The sequence below is a fragment of the Heptranchias perlo genome, chromosome 16 (genome assembly GCF_035084215.1).
Source record: "Heptranchias perlo isolate sHepPer1 chromosome 16, sHepPer1.hap1, whole genome shotgun sequence".
Lineage (NCBI taxonomy): Eukaryota > Metazoa > Chordata > Chondrichthyes > Hexanchiformes > Hexanchidae > Heptranchias > Heptranchias perlo.
Window position 1 is genome coordinate 61,563,820 of NC_090340.1, and position 9,288 is coordinate 61,573,107.

General features: G+C 44.0%; 1 pseudogene; it reads left to right on the forward strand.

The window, feature by feature from the left end:
* The first annotated feature begins 7,193 nt into the window (after positions 1–7,193).
* LOC137333886 (U2 spliceosomal RNA) lies at positions 7,194–7,366 on the forward strand (annotated as a pseudogene).
* The last annotated feature ends 1,922 nt before the right edge of the window (positions 7,367–9,288 follow it).

The following is a 9,288-nucleotide window of genomic DNA, read 5'->3' on the forward strand; positions in this document are numbered from 1 at the left end:
AGCTCTACAACATCAGAAGATCAGAGCAGGCTGCTCTCTCCACAACCAGGACCAAAGGAAGTCGCTTGCCCCAAGGAACGGGTACGGCCCCAAGGACTTCGATCGTAGAAGACACGACCCGGCAGCCAAAGTCAGCAGGATGAGAATTTCAACCGCAGCCTGCAGAATACTCAACTCACAGCCGTGTGGAGAGTTCCCTCTGTATGTCCTGACCAAACCTCGGCAGTGTAGTGTTGGGAGTTAACAGCCGTGAGTAAGGGAACACGGAGGGGCTTAGTTTAAGAAGTCCAAGGGGAAGTAATCTATTTGTTTGTAGTCCTATTGGAACGGTAGCATCGGTTTTGCCATATTGAGATCTGCTGTACATATTAAACATACTTTTACTATTCAAAATCTGAAACCTGTCTCGATTGCATTACCCATCATCTTTCAGTGTGATTCCTAAGGGTAAGCCCAGACCTTCGACCGTAAATAAGTGAGTTCGGTTGTGACCAGCGAGGCTGAACGTCCCTCACACGATCGGAAACACCCGACAGCGTCAGAGCTTTATATAACTGTAGCATAACTTCCATTCCTTTGTATTCCAGCCCCCTTCAGGTAAAGGCCAACATTCCATTAGCCTTTTCAATTATTTTTTGTACCAGTCATTAGAAATGCCCAATGAAACCCGACTGCTGAAGAGGGTTGCATTATGCCTCTGAAATCACTGGTGCCAGGATTAACCCCAATGACACAGTTGGACCCAATTTTACCAGCTAGATGGGGTATAATTTGATTGGTTGCTGACACATGTACAGATGCACTGTGCTGGTGAGTCATTTCGAGCATTCTATGTAGATTATGAGGAGAAAGGAGCATTTTATGCTCGGCTCAGTCTGTAGTTGCTCTTGCCTGAGTCAGAAGATTGTGGGTTCGGGCCCCAATCCAGGAGCTGAGTTCCTATTTGTGACCTTGGCTTATATCCCCTTGCGTATAGAAGGATGAGGGGTGATCTGATCGAGGTGTTTAAAATGTTAAAAGGATTTGCTCGGGTAGATACGGAGAAACTATTTCCTCTGTTGGGGGAATCAAGAATGAGGGGACACAATCTTAAAATTAGAGCTAAGCCATTCAGGAGGGAAATCAGGAACCACTTCTTCACACAAAGGGTGGTGGAAATCTAGAATTCGCTCCCCCAAAAGGCTGTGGATGCTGGGGGTCAATTGGAGTTTTTCAAGACTGAGATCCATTGATTTTTGTTGGGTAAGGGTATCGAGGGATACGGAGCTAAGGTGGTTAAATGGAGTTGAGGTACAGATCAGCCATGATCTAATTGAATGGCGGAGCAGGCTTGAAGGGCTGAATGGCCTACTCCTGATCCTATGCTCCTAAGGATAGGGAAGGGGTTCCACACTTTTGGTCTCCTGGGAAACAATGAGTCAGAGAGAGCGCGATGACAACGATTTCAACATAGTGAGGATACAGGGATGAGGCACAGCGTCTTAAATGGTGGAATATTTCAGAAAGAAGGAACAAGGAAGAAAAGATAGAGGAGCACTGACCATGTTAGTATTGAAATAATAGAGAGAGAGATTGAGGGAAAGAGAAAAGAAGGGTCCCATAGAGGTCAGAGAAGAATCACCTACTAGACTCGATTGAGAGAGAGTGAGAGATTGAGAGGGAGAGGAGAGAGACACAGAGAGAAAGAAAGAGAGAGATTGAGAGAGAGATTGAGAGAGGAGAAAGAGAGATTGAGAGAGGAGAGAGAGGGAGGGAGAAAAGAAAGGTCACACAGAGAGGTCAGAAGTCAGAGAGGGATCACCTACTAGACTACAAGGTTTTTCTTGTAACCTTCCCAGGATTATCATAGGTGGTAGACGGACCTCCTCAGATATGGCAGCAGAGTTCAAATTGCAGACACACTTAGGCTTAGTGAACAATTAACTGAGGAGAAAATGAGCATTTGGTACAAAAGAGGAAACTGAGCATCTGGGAGGCATCTTTTAGCAATGAAGGAGAAGGTGAGAGTTCCATTTGAGATGTGCTAGATTAGTCAAAGCCCGTTTACAACAACAACAACAACAACAACAACAACAACAACAACAGCTTGCATTTATATAGCACCTTTAACATAATAAAACGTCCCAAGGCGCTTCACAGAAGCGATTATCAAACAAAATTTGACACCGAGCCACATAAGCAGATATTAGGACAGGTGACAGAAAGCTTGGTCAAAGAGGGAGCGTCTTAAATGAGGAGAGAGGCAGAGAGGTTTAGGGAGGGAATTCCAGAGCTTAGGGCCTAGGCAGCTGAAGGCACGGCCGCCAATGGTGGAGCGATTAAAATCGGGGATGTTCAAGAGGCAAAAACATTAATTTTTTTTTAAATCGAGATGTCCTTCTGCGTTGCCTAATTGGAATTCTCTCTCTTTGCCGGAGTCTTCACGTTGCTCTGCAGACGCTGTCGAATTTCAACAGGGGCACATGACATCATTCGCCAAGCCAGTCTCTTGTCAGGCCTACATTTCAAAGTTTTCTGACAAATGAGAAACTTTCATCCGCTCGAGTTGGGAGAACTCTTCAAGATAAGTGAAGGGTTTTTTTTCCCCCCTCTTCGCTCCAAGCACATTACACGTATATCCTCGTCAGGGATGGGTTGTATTCCATGATATTGGATGCCTGAATCTAAGATGAGCACTCTACAACTTCCTGAGTGGCGGGCTCCATTTTGTTTACTCATAAATCTCCACTAAGTAGGAAAAAAATTGATTTTGTGAATCGCAGAGTAGGTGCAAATGGTTTGGGAAATGTTAGACAATAGTCCTCTACGTCTCTGTTGTAATGTGACTCCACTGGAATCCCCCACTTTCCACATGTTGGAAGGAAATATTGCTCCTTGTATATTTCAATGACGGAATGATAATTATCGGAATACATTGATCTGATACACTGACCTTGAATTAAAAGGGATTTTTTAAAAATTTTATATAAAATAAACAGCACAGAAACAGGCCATTCGGCCCAACAGGTCTATGCCAATGTTTAACCTGCACACCAGCCTCCTCCCACCCCTCTTCATCTCACCCTGTCAGCATATCCTTCTATTCCTTTCTCCCTCATGTGTTTATCGAGCTTCCCCTTAAATGTATCTACGCTATTTGCCTCATCTACTCCTTGTGGGAGCGAGTTCCACATTCTCACCACTCTCTGGGTAAAGAAGTTTCTCCTGAATTCCCTATTGGATTTATTAGAGACTATTTTATATTTTGACCTCTAGTTTTGGACTCCCCCATAAGTTATTTAATTTATCTTGATCCCGGTTGTTTTGTTTTTAGGAAGTGTTTCTCAGCCTGTTTGTTTTGAATTAGGGAGTTCCGCCTGAAACCTCAGGAGAAATTTTTATTTTTAGCGACAGTGTGAAATGGGCGATATCTGATCGGGCACCCGTTATGCACCTCTCGCGATTTTCCTTTCCGATATCGGCGATTTGACACTATCGCCCTACGTTGAAATCACCCCCCCCGAGTAAGATATAGGCCTGAGAGGGTCTGTGAATGGTGAGAAAATAAATTCACGGGAGAATATTATGTACATAACGAAGCAATCGTGTTTTTTTTATTTAATTGAGGATTTAGTTCAGCTTAAAAACTACAGTAAAATATAATGTGTTACTGCTGCAGTTCATTTTTTTTACTTAGTTAAAGCCTAAATCGCAGTCTAGTAATTCTGCCAACTCATGAAGTGTTGGTAGATTATGTGAGCACACACAAGAAAACCAGGAAGCCAAAACAAAATAGATTAGCTTTTCTGTACGATCCCTGGGCATGCTACAAATTTACCTCGACATCTGAGCGAATGAAAGCACTCTCTGACAAGCAGCAACGCAAAAAAAAAATATTTATGGTTAAAGTAAAAAGAGTTGAAGAAAACTCCAAAACTCTAACTGTGGTGTCCTTTGGAAGAGACGTTAAGCAGTCTGCTTGTTTGTAACAGGGATATTAAAGAGAACCCATGACACTGCTCATCCAGAGGAGCAGAGGTCTCTTGGTGTCCTGGCCGACATCCCTCCCTCAACCAATGTCACCTGAGACAAGATAAACCAGTCGGTTATCTCTTTGCTGTTTCTGGGATCGTGCTGCGCGCAAACAAGTGCTATGTTTGCCTAAGCAGCAGCTGTCGCTATGGTCCAAAGAAGTAAGGAATTGTGTGAAACACGAGGCATTGTTGAGAGATGTGATAGGCTCAATAGGTTCACTCTCGCCTCTCAGTTAGACAGTTGTGGGTTCAAGCCCCACTCCAGAGACTTGAGCACAACATCCAGGCTGACACTCGTAGTGCAGTACCGAGGGAGTGCTGCACTGTCGGCAGTGCCGTCTTTCGGATGAGACATCAAACCGAGGTTCTGTCTGCCCTCTTGGGTGGATGTAAAAGATCCCATGGCACTATTTTGAAGAACAGCAGGCGAGTTCTCCCCGGTGTCCTGGGACCCCAGTCAGATTAATAGTTGCTTTACCACAGTGCACAGAGGGTAAAAGATCCCTTGATAATTTTCGAAGGAGAGCAGGGGCGTTCCAACAGCAGAGATAAGGAGAGCAAGAAATGGTGAAAACTATCTAGTGGGCTCTTCACATTCGGAGATAAAATTCCACCTTTCGCACTCCTATTGCAGAGTTCTGAGCATCAGGAGCACATATTGGGAATTTAGGACCAGGTTACTGGGAATTGAGGTGATTGGCAAAACGAACCCGAGGCGACACGAGGAAACATTTTTTAAGCAAAGAATTGTTATGATCTGGAACTCGCTGCCTGAAAGGGCGGTGGAAGCAGATTCAATAATAACTTTCCAAAGGGAATTGGATAAACACTTGAAGGTGAAAAAAATTTGCCAGGGCTATGGGGAAAGAGCAGGGGAGTGGGACTAATTGGATAGCTCTTTCAAAGAGCCGGCATAGACACAATGGGCCGAATGGCCTCCTTCTGTGCTGTAACGTGCTATGATACTATGATTCTATGAACACACCCAAGTTCTCGACATACACTCCCAGCACTCAATCCCCTGCCCCCACATGCTAGGAATGAGAATTTTCTCCTCATCATCTATCTTCTTGATTTCGTTCTGCTTTCGCTCATCTGTTCTTTTCTCACGTTCTAAAAACTTTAAGTATTAGGTAATTATGTATAAGTAGATTACTCCAAATCTTTAAATTAATTTGCAAGCCGGCTATCGGCGATACGTTCTTTATCAACTCAACTTAATCAGACATAATATCTTTCGTGAGTAAGAATGACAATTTAAAGATTTTTGTGGGAATGTAATTACTGTGATGAATGGAAAGTTATTGAAATGTCATCTGGGAATTCAGTGAGACAGCATCCTCATTCATTAACATCTGGATACTGTGTTTTTTGGGGTCTAAAGTATGTCTAAACCATTTACAACACAAGCAAGCAAGGATAGATTTAGTCCTTGCACCAAAGTAGCTCTATTTTTATATGCTTTCCCTTCTCCAGCCCTACAACCCTCCGAGATCTCTGCGCTCCTCCAATTCTGGCCTCTTGCACATCCCTGATTTTCATCACTCCACCATTGGCGGCCGTGCCTTCAGCTGCCTAGGCCCTAAGCTCTGGAATTCCCTCCCTAAACCTCTCCGCCTCTCTCCTCCTTTAAGACGCTCCTTAAAACCTACCTCTACGACTAAGCTTTTGGTCACCTGTCCTAATATTTTCTTATGCAGCTCAGTGTCAAATTTTGCTTGATAGTCGCTCCTGTGAAATGCCTTGGGACGTTTTACTACGTTAAAGACATTATAGAAATGTAAGTTGTTATTGTCAATGAGGTGGAGATGCCGGTGATGGACTGGGGTTGACAAATGTAAGGAATCTTACAACACCAGGTTATAGTCCAACTGTTTTATTTGAAAATCACAAGCTTTCGGAGGCTTTCTCCTTCGTCAGGTGACCTGACTCGCTCACCTGACGAAGGAGAAAGCCTCCGAAAGCTTGTGATTTTCAAATAAAACAGTTGGACTATAACCTGGTGTTGTAAGATTCCTTACATTTGTCAATGAGGGTATTCCTCCGTGAACAATGAGACCACTCGATGGATTAGATCCATAGACCTCCCCTGGTATCTCGCTCTTGAAGTTGAAGAGAGATCCCAACCCAAAATAAGGGTAATTACGCAGAGAGTTTGAGGCTGTTCTATGCCTCACGCGCACCTCTGGACGTGCACGAAGTAGCTTGCCATTTGATGGATGATCCTTCTCTCACCTCGTGCCTCTAACCTTTCTCACTCTTTGTCGTGATCTTTTCTCTCTCCCTTTCTCTCTCCTTCTCACTCCAAAGACTTGAGCACATAATCCAGGCTGACCCTCCAGTGCAGTACTGGGGGAGCGCTGCACTGTCGGAGGTGCCATCGTTCAGATGAGACGTTTAAACGAGGTGCCGTCTGCCCTCTCAGGTGGTGTTAAAAGATCCCATGACACTATTTTGAAGGAGTTCTCCCCGGAGTCCTGGCCAATATTTATCCCTCAACCAACATCACTGAAACAGTTTGACAGGTCATTTATCTCATTCCTGTTTGTGGGATCTTGCTGTGCACAAATTGGCTGCTGCGTTTCCAAACATTACAACAGTGACAACACTTCAAAAGCATTTCATTGGCTGTAACGCACTTGTAATAAATGTTTATTAAATGTCGCGCAGTGGTGAAAGCCGCGATATTAATGCAGGTTTGTTCTTTCAAACATATCACATCCACTACATTTCCCTTGTCTATCACTCAGTAATTTCCTCAAATTCTTGTTTCTCAGCACATAAGAAATATCTGGGCAAAAGCCTACAATTGTAACAGTGCCACTTAAGAGACTTGTTGCAAAGATTAAGGCCCATAGTACAAAAGACACCATGTGTACAAGGATAGCTGAAGGGCAGAAAGCAGAGGAGGTAGGAATAAAAACCCCCTCGAGCAGAATGTAAAATTCAAATTGATGTAATGTACCTGTAATAAATCTGTAATGTATCTGTAATGAATCACCTGTATTGATTGTGATGCAATGAGGCACCCTAGAGTGTCATGAACTGTAATTATGTCCAATGTGTTTCATTGAACTGTACTTGATGTAACCTGCAAATTGCATAATCTGTATTGTGTACGTTTGGAACGTAATATGAGAACTGTATTGTATGTACTGCTGCAAATTTTATGAATAAAGTATATCTTTTGAAAAAAAAATCTGTTCTTATCAGTTTAATATCTGATACGCCCCCTATCTGGGGACCATACATTAAATTGATTTTTGGAACAGGGAGATGGAACAGGGGCTTGGCTCCGTCCACTCCACGCATCGACCCAGTATTGCAGCGTCTCTGGGAACGGTGCAGCTCCCTGTGGGGAGATATTCAAAAGGAAAAACAGCTCTTTCCCAGCGTTTCTGTATGTGTGTCTGTATTATTACTGAGAATAAAGCTGATATATTACACTTAAAAAAAGGTACGAGCAAAGGTATCTCTCTTAGACCTGCAAGATGTAGCAGACTATGCTCAGGAATAAAATAAGTCAAGCATGAGAATGAAAGAAAGAAAGAACTTGCATTTATAAAGCGCCTTTCATGATCTCAGGACGTGCCACAGTGCCTTACAACTTTTGAAGTGTAGTCACTGTTTTAATGTAGGCGTATTGACTGTCCTCAATTAGTCCATACCTTCCTAAGCGTTCATCACTGTTATCCTTTATTAGGGTCTCCACCAGTTTCTTCGCTATCGATGTGAAGCTACTCGGTCTATCTGGTTCATGGCCGCCCGTGGGTCGGTTCATTGAGGATGAGGTTAGCCAATGAGCGGGCAGCATTTTAACTGCTCCTCGAGCGACTTTTAAACAGACAGCTTCATTTCACAAGATGAAAGGATTCGGCATGTAATGCTTGTGCCCTTCAATAAATGTCTGGTCCGACGAGCCGAAGGGGAATCAGGGTTGGTGATTCATTGGTGACAGACTGGGCTGAGCCTGGCCAAGCCTCAACCTCAGCACTGGCAAAAGAAAACATTCATTACAAGTGCTGTAGGAATTTTTGTCTGTGGAAATCGGAGTTGCTATATAAACATGGACTGTGTGAATGGCCCGTAGTTCATTCTGGAGAAACTGGAGACTGATGTAAACACTTCGAGGCTCCTCCACTGATGTGGTTGAACCTCTTTAATGATCAAAGAGGGACAGAAACAGAAAGCCAGTCTTTGGTGGGTCATCTGGAGGGTGCAATCCTGCCCACATGAAAAAAAAAGGGATAACACCAACTCACATGGGTTCTATATTTATATATCAAGTTCATTCTTATAATGAGCAAGCCTTTGGCTCAGTGGTAGCATTCCCGCCTCAGAGTCACAAGGTGCAGCGTTTGATCCCTTCTCCAGACAGTCCTGGCGAGTGGAGACTGGAGCTCCAGCTCTGAATTCTGGGTTAACGTCCTGCAGGATACTTATGGCTGGTGGGTATGGGTTGTGGGAGCCCATAACCCTCCTGCCGTATAGGACTAACCCCACCCCACCCCCCCCTCCCGACCATCAGCTGGTGTAAAGGTTATGGCCATAGAAGGAGCGTTCACATCACGGCCTATCAGACTGTTAATCAGCCTGCGAATCCTCACACTGCTCTCCCTGGGAAGAGAGCGAAAACACTAAAAGAACATTCGTACAATCTCCAACAGCAGAGATTCTCAGGTAAAGGGAACTTTTGGAAGGAAAATACATCTAACTTGCGGGTACCAGGTCTAATGGGATTTTTGTGACTCACAAATTTTAATGGATTATTGAGAAAGTTGAGTTTAACTCAACTGGTATTTCCTCACGGGGGCTGCAATATTCAATTCTAACTCAGGACATGAGTTGCGAAACCCGGCTACTTGTAGTGTTTCACCACAGCCAGCCATTGCCCTAGCAGTTAGGAGGTGTTGAGGTGCATCTGCGGCAGTGCAGCACTCCCTCAGTGCTGCACTTGTTGTGTTCATATCCCTGGAATGTGGCTCAAACCTTCTGACTCAGTGGTGGGAGTGCTACCAATTAGAAATATCAAAGGGCACTGCAATATAGTTATTTTTTGTCAAGGTTTGGACAAACATGTAAACCCAGTATGGTGCTTAGTACAATCTAAGTCGAGTTACTGAGAAATAGGTGTTAATTTTAACTTTTATTGCCCAGTGGTAAGAGGATGATTGCCAATCGGCAGCCCTCCGCCCTCTAAACCTCGGCCCATTTTCTTTTCTTGAAGTAAGGGAGTCCAGAACAAGGGGGCATAACCTTAAAATTAGAGCTCGGC